The following is a 21,284-nucleotide window of genomic DNA, read 5'->3' on the forward strand; positions in this document are numbered from 1 at the left end:
CTGGGGCTTCACTGGTTTTTATTAACTTTGTGTGAGTTGTGACTACCTTAAAAAGAAGGTCTTCCTTTCTCAGCCGTTTGTTGCTGCCTCCATGCTGCCTCCTTCGTTGTGCCGGCGCAAGCACTTGCATGGCTGTGTAGTGGACTCCATCGGGTTTAATGCTAACCACTTAGTTTTAATAATGGTTAATAGTTTTTAATTGTGATCAGCTTTAACTTGCATCAGTTTCCCAAGCCATTTCATGTCCCAGCTACATAAATGCTTGTGTTGGTATAAATGAGAGGCTATGCTTGGGCATGCACTTGAAATGGATAGGGAGTGCAGGACCATTAGTTTCAGCAGGCACGACTGTATTAAATCTGCTTAAAATGCTTAGAAACTGCAGCTGAGAGTCTGTGGACTTTGTCCAGCCATATTCCCCACTTATTTTTAATATCAGTCCACCTATCATTGTTATTTACATGTGCAATACTAGTTCCTAGTCCTGTCTTCTTTTTATTTAATGTTGGTCTCTGGTTTTCAGTTAGGTGTTTGATCCTAGTTTCTGTTTGCAAGTGATCTGTGTGACACTGCTTCAGCCAGATGTGTCTTTTTCTTGTCTTGGGTACTGTCTTGTGCAGAGTCTCTGACTTCCTGATTTTGACTACGATGTGGTCTCACTGCGTGGCTTGGACCACGTGCTCACAAACTTCAGCATTTCCTGAAGTCTGACTGTCCTCTTGTCTGCCCCCTTCAACTCGTGCTTTCTCTGACATTTGCAATTCAGGACTCTGGTGTCTTCTCACCTGCTACGAGACACTAGTCAGGGTGGGCCTAACCCACTCACTGTGTCTCTTGGTTTCAAGGCACATCAATTGCCCATAAGAATGTTTCTAAGACATTTCAGAGGAGGACAGGATTTAAAAAAGGAAGTACATTCTTTTTTATTTCTAAGAAGCTTCTCTGTATGAAGGATAGCCTATGAAGCCTTGTGAAGCTTAAAAGTTTGACAAGGGACAATACAGTGCAGTATCACCAGCTGACATGAGGAGGGAAATGATCTCAACACCGAATAACATGAAACAGTGAAAGAATTTGAAAACAAACACAAGTGCGATGTCTGATGTGTTAGAGAAGTAGCAGGGTGATGTTGTATATTTGAAGCCTGAGAGTGTGGATATGATCACCCAAAAAAAGATTTGTATTAACGCTGAAGGCTGCAGGCCTTCCTTCACAGGAGGCTGGATTGCTGACAGATACACACAAAACAGGTGGAGGAGGGAAAGGAGGGAAACACTGAAAGCTCTTTTTTGGACTTGACTGACAACTAGACAATAACAAAGTATTGTCTGAGAGACAGGCTGAGGTTTCAGAAAGGACAGAAGGAGATTGTTGTGGATTAGAGGGAGGTTCTGTGAGTCATCATTCAAAAGATCATTGCTGAATTCATGTTTACAACTGAGATTACTCAGAGATAAAGGGCAGGTCAGGAGCTGAAGGACCAGCAGGTTTGAAAATGTCCATTCAAAGGGATTGCACTAATTTAACTAGAGCAGTTTTGAAATTGATTTAATAACATCAATCACACATTTGAATCTGGAGGAAGGATACCTTGGGAAGACAGGAAGGCTCAGATACCATCATATGATTGTGAGACACAGGGCCAAATATTGTTTATGATCTGATTCCTTTGTAGTAATCTGCTGGCACAACAGACTGTAGCCGGCCAGGTACATTCCCTGTGTGCAGGAGGAAATTCTATGCAGGAGGAGATTCTATGTAGTAAGAGAACCTATTGCAACTATATCAACTCCTTTTTTTTTTTTATGTTAGATCTGTAACCAAACCCAACAGTCAAAGTGGTCCAGAGTTTCTACGTGCCCAAACAGAGTTTTGGGTCAGTGAGAAACAGGATGTAAGCCTGTATGGTGCCAAAGCTGCTCCCCCTTTTCACTGCTTATCCAGCTGCAAAGCACAGAGCTCACAGAGTTAGTGTAAAGCAATCTTTGCTCTTACCCATATTCTTGAATAGTGCAAGCTTGGTGTCAACAAATAATCAAGTCCAGAAAAAAAAGATGAGAAAATATGAATGTTTTATTGTACAGAAAGCACAGTGATGAATTCTGTATTCTTATCCAGTCTCTTTACACTTTCCCAGTAGCACAAAGGGGCTGTAGAGTTCTTGAAATTTCTCCCTGGGGAATACTCCTTGTGCAGAGGTTTCCTCACTTTGAACAGCTATTTTGAGCAGCTGGAAAGATCCATAGGAGGCTATGGCAGCAAAGTCATTTAGAGCAGCCAACTTAGGTGAGTGGCATTGCCAAGAAAAATGAAAATTCAAATACAGAATTAAAGCCGCCTGTACCAGCCCTCCACCCACCTGGCAGTAACAGGTCATGCTTGCTCTTTGTGAAGAACGTTCCTTGTTAATATCTATTTAAACATTATATTAATGCCAATTCTGTGTAACTCTGGTATGTGACTGTGAGAAGCAAAAACTGTAATGTGCTGCTGTCTTCCCAAATTGTTGTGATGGTTGTTATGAAAAGAACAGAAAAGCAAGTTGCTGCAGAACAGTGTAGGCACAGAGAATGCATGACTTGCAAGGCATTTTCTTCCTTCTTTTAGAAACAAAAGCACTCATCTCTACTGTTGCCAACCTGCCCATGCTCCTCCATTCCCATTTTTATTTACTTGCTCCACTTCTCAAGTTTCTGCTTACAGAGAGGACAGCAACTGCAGCCAACTTCACTGTTCAGAGAGTCAAAAGTCACAGAACAGAATTTCTCAGCAAATCTGGACTGTTCTGCAACATGATAGAAATTCTAAATTGTGACATAGAAACAAGTAGAAATGATCTTTCAGTAACTGGAGCTTTTTTTAGCTAAAAATAGTGATTTCAAGCACATCATATTCTTATTTCCTACTGAATAAATGAGTTTATTGCCCACAAGCAGGAAATATCCTTCTAAATTAAACGTAGAAAGTAAGTATGAAGAATTGTCGTGTGTAATAACGTTCAGGGTGCCACTGTGGTTTCCTCTGCAGTTAGTTCAGTTTTGAATGATAGTTGTAAGCGTAGTACTGCCACACAATTTACCTCCTGACAAATGATACTTGCTGACAAAAAACAAAAAATAAATAAGGAAGCTCTGACAATTAAGTAAGTCTTGTAAAATGCTCTGCACGTGAAATTGTAAAGTATAAGTAGCATACCCTTAATATTTGGACAGTGTATGTCTTTTAAAACCATGAAATTACTGAAACTTCTCAACGTTTAGCCTACAGATCCAGTAGCAAATATTTGGCAAATGGAATAATCACTCAATTACATTTGGAAAAGGTGAATTAAATAAAAAAAGCAAGGAATTTCAATTTTGGCCTAAATTGTACTTGCGGTTAGTTTATGTGTGTTTTGCAGGCCTTGATGTCATAATGATGGGCTATAAAAGCTCCATTGTTGGAATCAGGGTCTTGCATTCATTTTTCTGAGGAGTTCTGTTCTGTCGTTATTCTGGCTGATGCTTTGCCACACAGTCCTGCCATTATCTAAACTATCTTTGCTCCCATGATCAGTCATTGTACTTGTTAAAAACTAAGACAAAGTAATGATTTCAGATCAATAGTGAAGTGCAATTTATATTTTACCATGATTACCTTCCATTTCTCCTCATTTTGTATTCCATAGCACTACAGTCCTTTTCTTTATTGTCTTTTGTTTATGGAGATGAAGAATCTTTTTGTTTGTTTGTTTGTTTGTTTGTTTGCTTTTTGCATCTTTTTGGAAGTCTAATTCAGCTTGACTTTTGACAGTTCCCACTTTGTCCATCCTTTTCTTTATCCCTCAGATAACATTTCCTTTGTGCTTAATCCTCTTTGCCATTTTGCAACTCTTTTGGGTTTTGCTTGGGATTATTTATTCAACTAGTTCTCTTCAGTAGAACTTTTTCTGCTTTTTTGAGACACAAAGTCCATATACTTTTATCCTTTTCACTTAATTATATTATCCTCAATATTTGAATTCCTCAACTCTTACTTCACAAGTTCTCTTGTTTTTCAAAGCTTGTCCTTTTGAAATTGAAAATATTGGTTACTTCTGGAGTAGAAACTCTTACCATCTTTGCCTGAATCAATTTTTAACTAACCAAATTGTTGTATGTCTGTCGAAGCCCTCTTCTGTTATTAATGTAAATTCCTCTTTGTTAGGCAGTGACTATCATGCTTATATACTTTCTAATATGCATTTGATTAATGAGTATAATGCACTGAATGTAATAGTGAATTTAATTCACAATTACAACATAAATGTTTTGTCTTCATCTATGAAGATTATTTACAAATATCTTTAGCTCAGTTGTAGTTACCTTCAGTGTTTATATGTACCTAAAGAGAATTGGGGAATCCTGCTTTTTTCTTAGATGTTATTTTTTCAGTGTTCTAAAAAGAGGTGTCAATCCATACATTTGGATAATTAAAAAGAACATGGAAACTGCTGCTTGAGATGTTTTATAGTTGTGTCCCTGAAAATGAAAAGACTTGCTTACACTTCCTCTATTTTTCACTATGGCAATAGTTGTGTCTTTGTATCAATACTGATTTACAGCCACCAATACCAAGCAAGGAAACTATTTCTGATCCTAAAAGTCTCCAAGACTGCCTTACTAAACAAGACAAACAGACAGTTTTTCCAGTCTTTCTGTGGCACTTGGAAACAAAGCTGTCAGTCAAAAGAAATCTTACACATATATAAGCAAAACTCATACTTTCTCCCCTTCCACAATCTCCAAAAGCCCCTATCAGTCATTTTAGTCTAGTCTAAAGGAAGTCCATGTGCAAACAAAGCCCTTGCTCCTGCAAGCATTTACACATTTAACTTGTAAACTAAATTTGAATCAATAGAAGGACACAAATGCATGAAGCAATTAATGTACAGAAGTATTAGCAGGCGTTGGAGAAGGAGAGAGGCAGATTCCTCTTAGCTTCCTTGAAAGAAAGGAAAGATAATTACAAATATTATCTATTGTCATCTGTCAGCAGGATACAGGATAATCAGAACTGACCTTTAGAGGGGGTTCCAGGGAGGAAAATTAATTGCACCCTTTCTTCTTATCTATGAATTTTTTTTTGTCATACCAAACTTTTATTCTGCTTGTTTTGACAATAGGATTTACTGTATCTTCTCCTCTCCACCTGTTCACGGTGAGACCAAGAGAAACATCACAAAAAATTGGATATATTAGTTAAATTATTTCATTGCATTGGCATGTACTGTAGTTACATACTAAATGAACATGTAAGTGATCTTTATTTAAAGTTTCTGTGTCTCGTGTCCTTGGTGTACATTGTTAATAGCTCATATCTGAGTTCTTTCCATTATCTTCTGATAAGCAGCTAAAGTAAGAAAAGTATAGTAGGCAAAGGGAAAACAAATAATTTTTAAAAAATGGGAAAAGGTTAAGGAAGTGACAAAACTCCATCTTTTCAAATATTCAAACTGGGCTGTATAGAAAACTTTCTTTGAAGGAACCAGCCTGGGAAGGATGGGTAGTCAACCACATGGACTAGTTTTGTTTACACAAAGTAAACAAAGATGCATCCTTTTTTTTTATGAACCCAAATACAAGGCGTGTAGTCAAAGCTAAAAGAATTCTCAGGGAGACAACACTGAAACCCATGTTTCTCTCAAGAGTACATAGGTATATCCAAAGTTCAGGTTAAAATTATATTATTTTTGTATTTGTTTAGTGTGTCTCAGAAGTGTAGCATGTTCATTCCTTATTGACTTGATTGAGGAAAGCCAGGCTGTCTCTTTATGCTGGTTGCTTCTGCAGGGACATCTGATTGTGACTGATTTATAAAGAGCCTTCCACAGGGAAAATTTCATCATATTTATCTAAAAAGTAATGAAAAAATATTTATATATCTTGTAATTGCTTATATTGTTTCTAATTGCTCGTTTATCTAAGGAAGGGATTTACATTGGTTATATTATTATCAATTTTAATAAACCTAAGCATAAAAAACCCCCCCATTTAGGTCATAAACTAATGAGATTTATTCAAACATAATGAGATTTCAGACATTAATAAATTGGGATTGACCTCTGGGGTATTTGTCAATGTGTACATTCAAATTTTCAAAACTCTGAAAATGAAGTGAAAAGAAAACATGAGGCTGTCACATGAATAGAAATACAATTCTTAAATTGAGACACTGAGCAATACTGATACGATAAAAACAAAATGGGTCTTTGTGTGACACACTGCTATATTACATCCAGAGCAAGCAAAAAGCTTCTTTATAACAAAGAGGAGTAGGTACCAGACTTAATATATAATTAGCTGGTTTACAATTGAAATAATTTATTCTATGCTACATGACAGCATCATTTAAGTCTCTCTGTAGTAGTGTTCCCTCTAGACAATGCTAGAGCTAAGCTGGTGTCAGCATTTCAAAAATAAAACCTTTAAACAAAGGTTGTGACTAATTTCCAAAAGTTGCTTTAAGATAAATTGCTACAGAGAGCATATTTTTGGACGATAAAAAAGGTGATCTGGCTGTTTTGGAGACTGGAAGGCAGAGCATTCACACAGAGTTGTGCATAAGTGGATCTGATCATAACATCCAATAAGGAGCTGGCAAAAAAGTATCAGTTTTTCATTACTAGGTTTTTGTGGGGTTTTTTGGGTTTGTTTTTGGTTTTTTGTTGTTGTTGTTTTGTTTGGTTGTTTGTTTTGGTTTTTTTTTTTTTGCTATGAATCAGTAGTCCTTCATTAGACCAGAATCTACTTGGTGCCCTTTTCACAAATATTTCTGCAGCAGTTTAATACTACCCCTCCCTCTCTGTTTTCAAAATACTAGCTAAGGTCTAAATTGCACAACTGTCTTTGATTGCAGCTTTGAGTTTGTGCACCAGCCAGGACACCTGTGGTGGAAGATACGCACTGAAGCACTGAGCTTTTGTACACTTACAGCTAACTGCAAGCACAGGAGCCTTTTTCTCATTTGACCAACAGAGGATCTCTTACTAGTGATTTCATTCTGTGTGCAATTACAGAATATATGCTGCCTGATTATGAAAAGACACATCTTAAACAATACACTCGGTTTAATCATAATAACTTGATTTTGTTTTTTTTAACTTAGTATTTGCAACGTATAACACAGAATCATAGAATCGTAGAATTAAGGAAGGGACCTTAAAGACCATCTAGTTCCAAACCCCCTGCCATGGACACCTTCCACTGGACCAGGTTGCTCAAAGCCGCATCCAACCTGGCCTTGAACACTTCCAGGGGTGGGGCATCCACTTCTCTGGGCAACCTGTTCCAGTGCCTCACTACCCTCACAGCAAAGAATTTCTTCTTGATATCTAATCTGATCCCACCCTCTTTGAAATGTCTGAAGCAATTGCAGACACCACCAGAAAAATTAATCTCATTTCACTTTTACATATATAATGCAGACGTTGATAACAAAGATGTGTCACCCAGGGCTTCCCTTGGTGGTCAGTGTAGAATAACAGGTAGGTTTAGGGTGTGAATCACCCAACTTATTTTAGACAAGGATTCATTAAATTTTCTAGGTACACCAAATGATCTACTTGTTCTACTGGAAAAGTAAGTGTGGCAATGAAATTATATGTCCAGTCTGGGAAAAGTGAGCAGAGAACTGAACTGCATATGCAGCAATTGCAACAATTTTACAATAATTTATTTAGTAATATAATTTATTTAAACGACTACAAATTTTGCACATAGGCTGTATGAAAACAGCTGCATAAAAGCATGCCTTTCTGTTTCAGGGATGGAAAGACTGATGCATCTCTACTGGAAAGAAAATATTAATAAGTTTCCTAGAAATTTTTTGAAGAATGGTAAGAAAAACCCCTGCTGAACATCGACCTGAGAGCATTTGTCTTCTATCTTTACAGCACTGAAATTTGCATTATCTAACTTCAGATGTCTGTAGTGCTGATGTCTCCATCTGAGCTAATTCTCTACTGGAGTCAAAGCAGAATTCATAACTGAAAACCCCAAGGTTTATAGATGTGACTCCCTGAGAAAGTATGCTGCCAGCTTGCAACAGCTGACACTGCAACACCAAAGTACACTCACACAGTGCTGCTCAGCCTGACACAACCCAGCTTCACCAAGTGTGATTGTACTGGGTGGAGCCACACCAAAATGTGATGTCACCCTGTGCTAACTTGCACTGCACTCCTCTGTGCAGAATTTTTCCAGAGTCAAGACATTAGAATCAGTTTCGCACGCTTCTCCATTGCATAGGGTTTTCTAAAATACATTTTTAATTTTATTTTTCTATTTAACAAAAATCCATACTTTGCCAATTTCTGCCATCCACACAAGATGTGTAAAAGGTAATAATGGCACCTTGCATTTCTGGTTTGCATATCTTCTATAAATGTGGAACTTAAGCAAGTCCTTCTAAAATTGTGAGTCATGACAGGACAAGAATGATTCAATTTTGGGGAGCAGGAAAAATAACTTCACACTATGGAACAATGTTTCTGTACCTGAAAAAAAAAGGCACCAGGAGGTGAAACTGTGTAGTAGGTTTTGTGTGACTAGCATTGGATGAAGAAATTCAGAGTGAAGAAAGCCACATAAATGAAATTGCATGCTGAAGAGGTGCAGGCCCTGGCCTTCATCAAGGAGACACCCAAGTTCGAGCCACTCTGATGACAGATAAGCAAATAGCATTCATGCTCCAGAAGTTAGTTAGCAATGCTTACCAGACAGTGGGCAATCAATTGGGCTGGAAAATCCACAGTGAAGACAGTTGTTGTGCAGGTCTGCAAGATCATCAAGCATCTCCTACTTTCTTGAGATTATGAATCAGGGTGGTGCCTGGGGAACAGAGGAATCTGAAGTGGGGAATGATGAGGCTGTGGTAGGGAAATAGGTTGGACGCATCCTGAGTCTGCATCCTCTGAATACAAACGGGCATATTTGTCCATGATGTAATCCTTGGCTGATCAAGGAAGATATGCAGTACTCACAGGAAACATTTTTCTTTGTTTTTTATTGAAGCACGGATAGTGAAACTTGGCCTTCGCTTCCCGAATGTAGGAACCAAAAAGAAGAGATTCAACCTTTGTTTCAGCAAATGCAAGGTGAATTTGAATGATTTGCTTAAAATTCAGAAGCAAAACATCCTATTAAGCCTGAGTGAAATAAGGATGTTGTAACCGGTGCATACTTTTAGTTCAGGTTTTGTGAGGCCTGCTTTAAGCAATAGTGAAAGCATGGCAGTAGACTGGTAGGTTGAGTAGGCAAACATCCTATTAATTTCTATAGCACTGTTTGGTTAAGGGAAAGGTAAGATCCCCACAGAGTTGTGTTCTCAGTAGGGCTGTTTTCCCATTATTGACCTTGGAAACAATAATCGGTTTCAAATTAACTACATTCATTACCGAATTCTTCTTGGTTTGAGGTTAAAGTCCAGAGGCTAGAGGAAGGTTTGGAAGTATCCAGTAGCATAAGAACACACTTTAGAAGCAAGGAGAACATACAGCACTGATGCAGGGTACTTCAGGATGGTCCTCTTCTTGCTGCCACAAGCGTGATTGCAATGCACACCCCTAGGAATGGACGTGCAGAACACAGGATCTTCAAAAGACTAATGTGTATGCATTCACTGTATAGCCAGGACAATCTCTCCGAGGTTCCCTCATACTCTTTCCCTGCTCCCTGAAATTCACCACTTCAGGGCCTCCTCTCCTTTTGAGACCGCCAGGGAGCACAGTTGCCAGAGAGTGAATGGCAGGAAACCACCTTGCTGGCACTCAGTTAGGAAAGACAAGTACAGGGTGAGACTTAGAGATGGACTTAGAGATGAGCTGCGTGGCTATCAGGGGCAGCTAGTAATGATGAGGGAGCTGGGAGTCACAACTGAGAGTCCTAAGGACAAAGGTGTTGTACAAGGACATGGGATCAAACTTGTGTTGTACAGGGACAAGTGGTCAAGCTTTAAATGCAAGTGTTTTTATGGAAACTTCTGCCATTTAGTAAGCAGTGTCATTACAAAGCAAACCTATTGTTATGCTAAGGAAATTGCTGGGATATGATTGCTGATAACATTAGTATATGAGCACTCAGCATACTGATAAGGTACTCTGCAATTTTCCATTCTCAGGGAGAAAAGTCAAATTGGTACTATAGACAACTTCACAGGAAGTTAATTTTGCCATTTAAATATCCTTATTGAAAGCAAATAAACAAAAAAAGCAGTGAGTGAGTATGTAGTGATCAGGAATTTCTCAACACTGTTTGGCTTGTATAGATTAATGGGCTAAACCTGTTAATGTCCTTCTAAGGCAACTGTGTCTTTTCCCAGAAAGCCAGTATGGTTTCTGTGCAGGTAGTCAAAGTTTTGCTGGTTTCCCTGGCTGGGTAGTCAGGCTAGTAAGGAAAGTGGCAATAGCTGCTGTTCTCAGGGAGGACTGGGAATTACAACTCTGCAGTCATGGATGGACATTTGAGAAATTCCAAGAAGGAATTTGAACCTGAGGGAAGGCTTTCTTCTTTTGCTCCGTGACTCTTTAACTTGTTGGCTAAAGAGCTGATTGATAACAGATGCACCTATCTGCCTTTCTGTTTTTACTGAAGCATGATGTTTTTCTGCAACAGGATTTTTCCTGTGATCTCCCCAGGATATTTCTCTGTCTACTGTGTATGCTCCTGGTCAGCATTCTCTGTGCAATAAAGAAGCTCTGGAAGTGTTTTATCTCTTCTTTAACCCATTTTTCCCCTTAATCTGCATCAGTCTTTCAGCAATTATAGAGGCTGCAGTTTTCTAGGACATTCACTCAAAGAAGAGATTGTTAGATTTGCTTGGTAACAGGGAAGAGAAGGACTTTGGAAATTCCCAAGACTGCAGGAATTTCTGTCCCCTTCCAAACATCTTGCCCTGGGTAAAGGCATTGCTGCAGGGACGCTGAATTGCTGGGGATTGCCTGTGAGTCCTATGAAAGAGGGAATTGATGTAGGGGATCTTAAAGTACGAGGACTGAAACAGTGGAGTCAGTGTCAAACTTAGTACAGGAAGCAGTGGTTATGGCCATTGTAATGTCCCCAGCAGTGACAAAGGCCCAGGTATACACACTTGCAGGTTCCCAACCATACGTACTGGGAGGATATGACCCAAGGGCATATCTTCATGGAGTGAAGAAAAGCAAGAGAACCTAAGAAAATTACGTAGAGGGATCAAAAAGAATCCAGGAAGTTAAAAAGGCCATTTTTCTATGGGTAAAATATGTATTTTGAGGAAATCAGAATTTCTCCCTTGTCTGAAAGCTGAAGAAAAAGCAAGCTACCATTAAAAGCCTGTTCCTTTCTTATGCTAAGCCATAGAAGAAAAGAAAAGGCTGTTCCTTTCAAGAGGAAAAAAGTCAAGTTCAAGCATTGCCACAAAGGAAAAAGCATACCTTTTAAAGTAATATGCAGTAGGACATCCTTAAGCTTCTGTCCCCTTTCATTCATGTACTCGACTCTTTGGAAATCTGTCTCTAATCCCACCCTGTTTAAAAAAAACCTGACTCTCCACACTGATGCCTGCCCTGCCTTAACACTCTGCTCTCTTTTTGCTCTTCAGAGTTGGGGTTTTTGTTCCACTTCAAGTGTGAGTTGTTTGGAGGAATTACGTTATTCAGGCAACACAAAAGCTGAATTTTCACATCAGTTTTGTGGTGGAAATAAGAATAGTGATGACAAAAATTAACACTTTAATTGCGGTGGAGTATGTGTATTTTCATTACAGATTCAAGAGAGTAAATAAAAAGCAACTCAGCACTATGGAGGTTGACCAGAGGGACATACTCTCTGCAGTCTCCTCTCATATGCTTTTCATGATGATATACTAATTAAAAGCAGATAGATTTATGATCAGTAGTCTATCTGTAGGTCACAGAAAAACCAAATCGTAAGCTCTTCCAAGACCTTTCGTACCAGAGAAATGAAAGATACAAAATATTCCTAAACTTGAACAGGGCCTTTGGCTTCTTAGAATTACATCCAGCTTTAATAGAAAATGCAGCTCTTAATGGCCTTTCACATAATACAACAGAATGGCCTGAGTAGGACTCTACCAAAAGCTCTGAGTGAGCCTGGTTTAGTCAGGTGTTAAACATGATTAACTGCAGTGGCTTTGGGTGGCTTAACATTTTATTTCCAACACCTAGTTTCTTACAGTGCCATAATACATGAGGCAATTTGAAGATAATGCGGCTATTGATTTTTTTAAATGACACAAGTGCATTTCATGGAAAACATCGGTATTAAAAAAAAAAGCAAGAGTATGCATGATTATGAACAATATATAAGATAATGCAATAAACATAATACAAAAGTAACATTGTTAGTTCGAGACTAAAGCCGTTAATTTTGCCATGTAATGGCCCCTGATAATAGGGGGACTATACAAAGGTTGACACCATTTTGAAAAAATGTCAACACACAGCTCAGGTGCTACATTGGTTCAAAAAGCAATAGGGATGACTGACCCCTTATTCTCTGTATTTCATGCTAAATTTCTCAAAGTCACAACTGGCTCTCATACAAACCTTAAGTCTATCAGTTAAATGACAGACTATCTTCCTGTCAAACCCTGCCTCCAACATGACTTTTTTCAAGGAATGGCAAAGCTTATACATAACTTTGGTACTCTGAGAATTGGGTTTGTTTAGCTCTTCTGGGGCATGGTGCTCCCTGTATTGATTTAACACAGTACGTGAGACTTCATGCAAACAAGTACAAGTTATTTATGTCTGTGGGGGACACACCTTGGACCAGCTGCTGAGGATTCCCCCATTTTCTGCATAAATGCAGTAGCAGTAGCAGATAGGCATCTCACTGAGATAATGTGAAGGCGCAGTCTCTGGTACAGCACAGCCTCATGTTTATCTACTTGAACTCAGGGCAGTGAGGAACAAGCGAAATGCCCTGTGCCAGGAGTTGAGATCATATGTTTTGGAAAAAGAAGGGATACACCACTCCCTTATTTTCTATCAACAATGGCTCTCGTGCAAGGTGGCCTCTACTAGGCAAGAAAGCGCAGGGACAATGGGACCTACTGCAGCCTGCACACCCAGAGTACCAAAGGTGGTTGTGACGTGCTGAAGGTATGGAGCCATGTTTTATCAAATCTTTTCTGAGACAGGGTGTACATCAAGTTTGCTTTGTGTCTTGACTTTTAATAGGAAGTGCTAGTTGTTTTGCTTCAGGGGTAGTTAGTCTTCAGGATCCTCACGGGTTTCTGACTCCTGAGCTAGGAAACATGTACATCTTCCATCAAACTGTCTCTTTTACAAGGTTATTCTAGTGGAAGAAGAGGGAAGGGTAGCCATAATTCCATTAACTCCAGCAGGATTAAATAGTTACTATGGCTGTCAGTGTGCAGAGCCAGAATTTGCCCCTACTCTGGAACACCGTTATACAATATACCATCATTATCAGGATATCAGCTCCTGACACCTCTTTTTGGTACTTGTCTGTCAAAATGTTTTTATTCCAATCAACCGATTCTTGGCTAGAAATACTAGATAGGTTAATGTCTTAATGTACCATCTTTCTTAAGTTGCATCCAAAATTTTTTGTATATAACTTACTTAAATATTAAATTAAGAAATTAATGTTCTTGCCTGCATATACCAGTCTTGCTGTATTTTATATTAGCAGGCCATTTCTTGTGTATATATACATATATAAATATATATATATATACACAATATATATTAAGTTACAGTGGAGATTTCAGAATGACTTCAGCTTCAAATCCTCTGGCTAAGAAAGATATCTGAGTTTGCTATTTTAATGCAGAAATTGTCCCACAGGATAAAATGATTGGATTTGGATTAGTTTTAAGATTACAAAGAAGGAACCTCCTACCAGGATCAGAGTGCTGCAAAATATTTGCATTCCTAAGACATGTGGAGTGCCTAGGTGGAGCTTTTACCAAGTATTGAACTACTTCTGAAGTCTCTCTGACTGCTGCCTTTGAGAAGACTGTCATTCAGTTCTTAACTCTGTTAGGAATTTGGGTGGCTGACTTGCCCACCACGGGGCCACAGGCACCGGTAAGTGCTCAGAGGTGCATTACTTGCCAGCAAGTATCGGTTCTCCAGGTCTGTTTTGCTTGTACATAGCTTTACAATTCACCCCATTCAGCAGGACAGTAAATTCTGAGGACTTTGTGATTCAGGTGAAAGGGAAGAGAAGAGCACGCCTTTATGATGGTTCTGACAGGGTTTCTCAAGGAAAGTATTTTTTAAATAGAGGGTATAATTTAGAAATATATTGTGTATTTTATAACAAATACAGTGACTGAAGGATTTTAATATCAGAAGTTATCTATTTATTCTGCTGATTTACTTGGTTTCAAGTTATATCCTCTCATATATGACAAAAGGGCATTCAAGAGACCTGGCTACAGTGGGGGGCTACCAGCACACCTCAGAGTTGCTCATTCCATATCACATAGCATGGGAATAAAATAACCTGCATCCCAAGCCTCCCAGCTATGCTGCAGCTTTATTTGGCTCTGCTCAGTAGTTTTTTTGGTATTCCTTTTGCTTCATTTGGCTAATAAAGGCCTCCTAAAACTACTTAAAATTGCACTATTTTACACTGCAGTGTAATTAGATAAGATTAAAGTAAAACAGCCTTGTGAGAAGATAAATAGAGGTAAGATACCTGTGTTTAATGCTTAAATATTGGCTCAGAATGCAACACTACTTCATGCTGTAGATTATGATAAAATCACTCACGGTATTAGAGATAAATTTATAGGAATATCACAATGGTGAAAAAAAATCCTTCAGAGTGCTATAAACATGTTTGCACAGGGGGGTTATCCGCTTAGCATTATTGATTTTCAAATCAATATAGCGAGTATAGTACACATAGCTGTGTGCAGTCAAGGGTTTAGCACGGTTAAATCTGTTTATACTGGTTTAGCCATCAGCAGGGCAGCAGATTGATGCTTCCTTCCTGCCATAGCTGGAACTGATGAAGATACAATGTCTCATTGCTCGTCACCATCCAGCAGCAGGTTACTGCACCCGCATGTGCTCCTTGGCTCATCTCCTTGGACACTTCACTAGAGGTTGTTCACCAGTCTCCCTGGCACGGAGGGGCCTGTTTGGGATCAGGCTGGCAGAACTGTGAGGGGAAACGTTTGCAACCAGTCAGTGATAAAGGGCTAGGGAGGAGTAACAGCTCCGGATGGAGCAACTGTTTGCAAACTTAATTTGTGCTTATTGTCTAAACGTACAGCCATAAACCAAACAGATAAAAATAGCTCTAAGTCAAGGTGAGAGAAACCACACACAAAAATTGAACTTGTTTGGTTAACAGTGCATGAAATAAGTCCATATAGCTTCTGTATGTAGGAAAGAGCTCCTGAAGGGGATTTTTACATGAATTGCCTGCTAAAAGCTCTGCAGTGGTCAGGGCACAGCTCTTAAATTTTCTTTTACACAAGATCAGTTTGAGCTGGGAAATCAAATTCCCCATATTCTGGGGCTTTCTTCCATATTTTGTCTTTATTTCCAATATTGTTTCTCATATAGATGTGCAGACTCTCTCTACTAACTCCTTTCTCTGTGAACACATATTATGTGCCCTGGTGCCTGACCAATATGAGCTACAGTCACTGCATATTGTTTCCTCATCAGTAATTTACCAAATGTACTCCTCTATTTTCAGTTTTTCCAGAGTTAGTATGACCACCAGATTGCTTTCAGACCTTAAGTTCTTCTTAAACATATTTTTGACCCTAGGTGGATTTTCCTACCATTTCAGGGAGCTGACATACTTTCAATGCTATTTGAATTATTGACAGTCATAAATAAATTCATCAGTAATACCACTGATTTCAGCACATGTCTTTGTCTTCCTTCCACCAAAGTCATGTCAGGGTGAACTTGTGTCTAGATTTTTTCCCCCTCCCTTTTCTCCCCCCTCACTTTTTTATGTCTTTTTGAAGGGATAAGGATGACATGTGGTATCAATACTCAAGTGATATCAAGGAAAAGAGATTACACACAAAATAAAGCACGCAATTTCATCAGACCTTAGAACAGGTATCACGTTACCTGCACTGTGCCAAACCCAGTTCTTTTTGTATCTGAATTTAGGTCAGATACAATCTAGGATGTTGGAAATGTGAAAAAAGAATGCACTTAATAAAAGCAGAAAATACAGTCATAAATACACTGCATATGATTCTCATTTGTGGATGTTCATGTAGGAGATCTTTCATATGCAGGAAGTCCTAAAGGCAGTGAATATATTTCATTCAGTAGGGTTGTACAGAATGGACCCATGAATACTTTTTTCTTTTTTTTTTTTTTTTTCTTTTTTTTCCCTTTATTTTATTTTCATTTACAAATAATCCTCCCTAGGTTCTGATAAGGAACTACAATTATATTTGTTTGGGAAATGATGCCTAACTGCTGAAGCAGAGACAGTTAACAAAGACACATGTTCTAGCTCCTGAAATGCGATGCCAGTCTCTACTAATTTCTGTATATATCTAAATAAATCAAAACTACTGTAGCTTTTCTGCTCTGATACCACTAAATGACTTTGGAGATTTCCCTTGAATGTTGTAAATGGTATGGAAACACCCGAGACCAATATTTTGCGTATTGCCTAGACCTTCCATCCTTAAACTTTATTTATAAACTACTGGGAACTGTATCTATTACACCGTCAAAGGGTATTTCTCTGTGATTGTAAGCCTCAGGAAACAGGGCTTAGGTGATATACTGTTTGCCTACCCATCTTGTCAGACCCTATCTAATAACTTTTCAATCCATCATTTCAGTTACATTTGGCTCAGAAATAGAAAACTTCAGGCTATGAAATTCCTCCAAGTTTTAAGAAACATAACAGTTCAGTGAAGGAAGACTACTTCCTTGAAATTATTGCTGTGAGTGAAAGGCTGCTGCCTGAGCTCAAAGGTTATTTATTATGTTGAGTTTGCTGGCAGCTAGCACATGCCCAGCTGAAAAGCAGCCACATCCCCTTGGTTCTCATCCAGTTGGTAGCTGGGAGAAAGGAGGAGGGAGCTGTGGACACTGGGGGAAGGGAAGATTAATGATGGGCAGGGAACCTGAGGTGTGGACACCAGGACAGAATGAAGAATGGGACACGGATCCAAAGAAGTTAGGGCTTCATTTCAGACACTTCTTAAGAGAGCAACTTGATCTCTACCTGGGAATTATTAGAATCAAAAGCAACTCAGCAAGATTAGGCAGACTGAAGTGAGCTTGGCATTTAAAATAGATTCTTAGCACAACCAGCACACTGGTCACCATTTCAACAAATTTTCTTTATCTTAGTTTGTCTTCTTCTCCTTAAGCATACAGTTCACCACATGGTGTTCAGGATTTCACTACTGAGAACAAATTGGTAATCCGATGCCAGTCTACTGCTATTAGTAGCAGTAATTCTGTTACCACCGATAGCACAATTATTTCTATTTCAAGCATGCTTGCTTCTGTAACAAGCATGCTAAAGTTACAGCTCCTGGCTTTTGTCTTATGCCAAAGAATCCATTGCAAGTGATGGACTCAATAGGTTATATGAAAAAGGTTTTGTTTGCACTGGCAACTATCATTTTGTAATAATGAAGTAAAAATTATAATAAAGTAATAATTAATACTCAGAGTGCCCACAGTTACCAATTAGATTTGAGACAGTCCTATTAATGATGTCTAAATAGGATTGTTCCTACTTCACAGACACAAGAACTGAAACACAACACTAAAAATGCGGTTTGGAACAGACTCTGGGATAAACATGTCTCTATTAACTAACTAGTGAAGATCTTTTTAAAGAGTGGATTAAATTCACTTCCTAAAATTTAAGTCTCCTTTTCTGAGATGACAAACAAATGAACAAACAAAACCCCCAATCTTTCCATGTTTTTTTGCTTCCAGACAGTCCTGAAAAGCTCACACACATGTAAAATTCAAATTTATACAGTTCTTCAGAAATCACAGGGTAGGTGGAGGAGCCTGTTTTGCCAAAGGTTTACCCAAGGGTACGAAAACTTCATTCAGAGGAAGACTTTGGTTTGGCTGTCATGATATCAGACTGTGGCTGTGCAGGATCAAACAGAACTGTCTGAGATTAAGGAAGATGAGAAATGAAAGCTCAAGTTCATGTAACATCTCATCACACTAAAGAGAGAACAAACTCTAAATTGGCATTATAGGCTGTTGCTAAGGATTCTGCTGGAGAGTAGAGCTGGGTCCAAGGTGGCAGGGGAATTTTGGGTTCAGTGACCTCAGTTTGTTTGCTTTTTCTGAGAGCTGGACACGCAGAAGGTGCAGAACTTCCACACTTGCACTGCCTGCTATCTGGTATATGGTGTAGCTCTTGCAGAAGCCACATATGAGCTTCATGTCATTTAAGAGCTTTAGGTTGCCTATGCCTGCATCAGAGGTTGGAAGAAGCAGCACATTTTGTTCAGCTGGTTCACACAACAGGAACTGTTATCAGTTTGTTAATCCTTTTGAGATCCCTACTGCCTTATTGCTGACACCAGCAGATGGGAAAACCAAAATAAACTGTGAATTCTTCTACCCAGTTCCTAACAATAGGGATTTGGTAGTTTCCACATACAGCATAGAAGGGAGCCATGGCAAAGCAATTAATTTAGTAAGATGCATCCCACTTCCTTCTCATTCATCTTTCCTATGGATGGTGGTTGATGCTGGCTAGCCACTAAACACCCAGCCAGTTACTCACTTACCCTGAGGTGGGATGGGGGAGAAAATCAAGAGGGCAAAAGCAAGAAGGTGGCATGGGTCAAGATAAAGACAGTTTCATAAGTCAATTAAAAAAAAAAGGAGGAAGAAAAATAAGTAAGTGGGGGAAAGGCACTCACTTACCACCTCCCACCACAGACTGAAGGCCAGCCAGTCTGCAAGGAATGGCAACTTTGCAAAAACTCCCCCCCATCCCAGTTTCATAACTGGGGATGACGTTACACAGCACGCAAGATCTCTTTGGTCAGCTCATGTTGGCCTACGTGCTGCGGGGGCAGAGGGAGAAACACAAAAGGCTTTGATGCTGTGTGAGCACTGCTCAGCAACAGCTAAACATGAGTGTGTTATTGACATTGCTTTGGTCACAAAGCTAAAACACACCACCATACACGCTGCTGTGAGGAAAATTAACCCCATTCCAACCAGACACAATATACTATCAGAGGCTACCAGGAACCAAGGACACTCTATCCTTCAAAGCAACATTAACGTGGCAGTTGAACACACTTCATCTTCTGTGCACTGATTTAATAATTTTGATTGCCCACATAGACACTCAGGGTCTATGCGTAAAATTGGAGTGAGGCTAAGACAGAAGTTAGCGATAAGAACTTAATCAGCAGCAAGGGCATTCACATTCTGTAGTAAGAGCAGCTAGTGATTGTGTGCGGATTCATCATCCCCATACTTCCCTTGCATCTACTCTTGTTTCTGCATCCTCTGTGAGGCCACAGTCACAGTCACCTTCTCCTTGCTACCTTACCCAGCCAGAAGCACTGTAGGGGTTTGACAATAAAATTTTTGAGGTCTGGTGGCAAGGGTTTAAAAAGTATTTTTCTTTAAAACTCAGTGCACAAGTCTTTTCTATATATGGAAATATCCATAGGAATTTGACTCAGGATAATCTCTTTTTTTTCTCAGTTGTGCTGCCAATATTGTAGCATGAAGTATAAAAAGATTTTGGTGAGTTAAGCTGACTGAAATTTGGCTGAGTGCAAATTTTTTACTGTTTGATGGACATAGCTAGTAAAGCTAAGCAATAGTTTTAGTAGTACTTCAATCCAAAAGTTTTCTTAAGGATGGGGAAGTATTCTGCCTTGCATCACAGGTAGAAAACCTGGTGCCATAAGAAATACAACCATGCAGGACAATGGAACCCCTGGTTCCTGATCTCGTTAGACCATCTGGCTTTCTTTTAAAATTCAGAGTTGCTCAACTTCTTCAGCATAGTGAGCCAGCAGCCAATGCTGTCATTTCCTATTTGGCTGTAAATACAGTTCTGGAATCTAGATAATTTAGGATTTTGCCACTGAGGCACAGATGGAGTTAGGAAATAATAAAATTAGGGTGGAAATAAGAGAACCAGAACTTCAGTAACATATTGAGCCTCTCAGCATAGGAATTCTTAGGTTTATCTAAATCTAATTCCACCACAGCTTTACAAAATCATTCACAGGCAGGAGGGATTCAGCTCTTCGATCAACTTTTGTTAGCACAGCTCCTCAGATTCTAACAAACTGTGTTCTAGTGAATTCCTGAGCTGGAAGTTTCCTCTGGACTACAGTATACAATAGCTGCAAATAACACAGTATTAATTAAATACGCCTTTTGTCTCAAATTTATTTTTTACTATTTATCAGCCCCCCAATCATTTATCTTCCCAGCTAACAAATGTATTTAGCCTGTCCTCATAGGATCGTAGTAATGGCTGTAGTAGATGAGACCACAGGCCCATGTAGCATATGATGAAAAAATATCCAAAAAGGGCAGGGAGGTAGCAATGACTTTAAAGCTTTTCCTGGCTGATATTAGCTTTTAGAGTTCGTCATCATGTCTGTATGTTTTAACCCCCATGTGCTTTACACTGCACTTTGGAACACTGCTTTTCAACTACCACTGCTCACACAGTGTTGTGGAAGTCTCTTGCAGAACTTTTCAATCAGCTTTAGATCTGAATTATTAGATATGTTTCTCAAATGTTGTCACATCATCATTCATGCCTTTTCCCAGTTCACTTATGAACTGTGAACAGTTCAGTGTAAGATATGAATCCTTGTGGGATAACCCTTATGTCATGAAAACTCATGGTTTACTTTCGTCTTTTGTATTTTTTTCTTTTAACTGGTCAATCCATGAACTGAGGATCACAACTATGTGATTCTTATATCACATAGAATAGCAGAGACATGGGAAAATAAGGATGGAAAGAAAACCAAGAAATTTAATTTCTCATTATATTAATGCTACCTTACCTACAAAACTTCTGACAGAGGTTGATCTAAAATTTTCTTAAAAATTATTTTAATTTTATTCTAATGATTGCAAAGTATCTTCAGATAACTCATTATATAATTGCCTTTATCACTCAAAGGTTTTCCTATGTATACATCTCACTTGGTACAACTGATGTTTGTTATTTCTTGTCCTATGTCTCCTACCCAAAGAAGATTCATTAACACCCTTTTGAATATTTGGTGTTGAAACCACTTGTAACCACAATCCGTTT

This window comes from Myiozetetes cayanensis, unplaced genomic scaffold (genome assembly GCF_022539395.1).
Source record: "Myiozetetes cayanensis isolate MyiCay16 unplaced genomic scaffold, myiCay2020 scf2-11, whole genome shotgun sequence".
NCBI classification, from domain to species: Eukaryota; Metazoa; Chordata; class Aves; order Passeriformes; family Tyrannidae; genus Myiozetetes; species Myiozetetes cayanensis.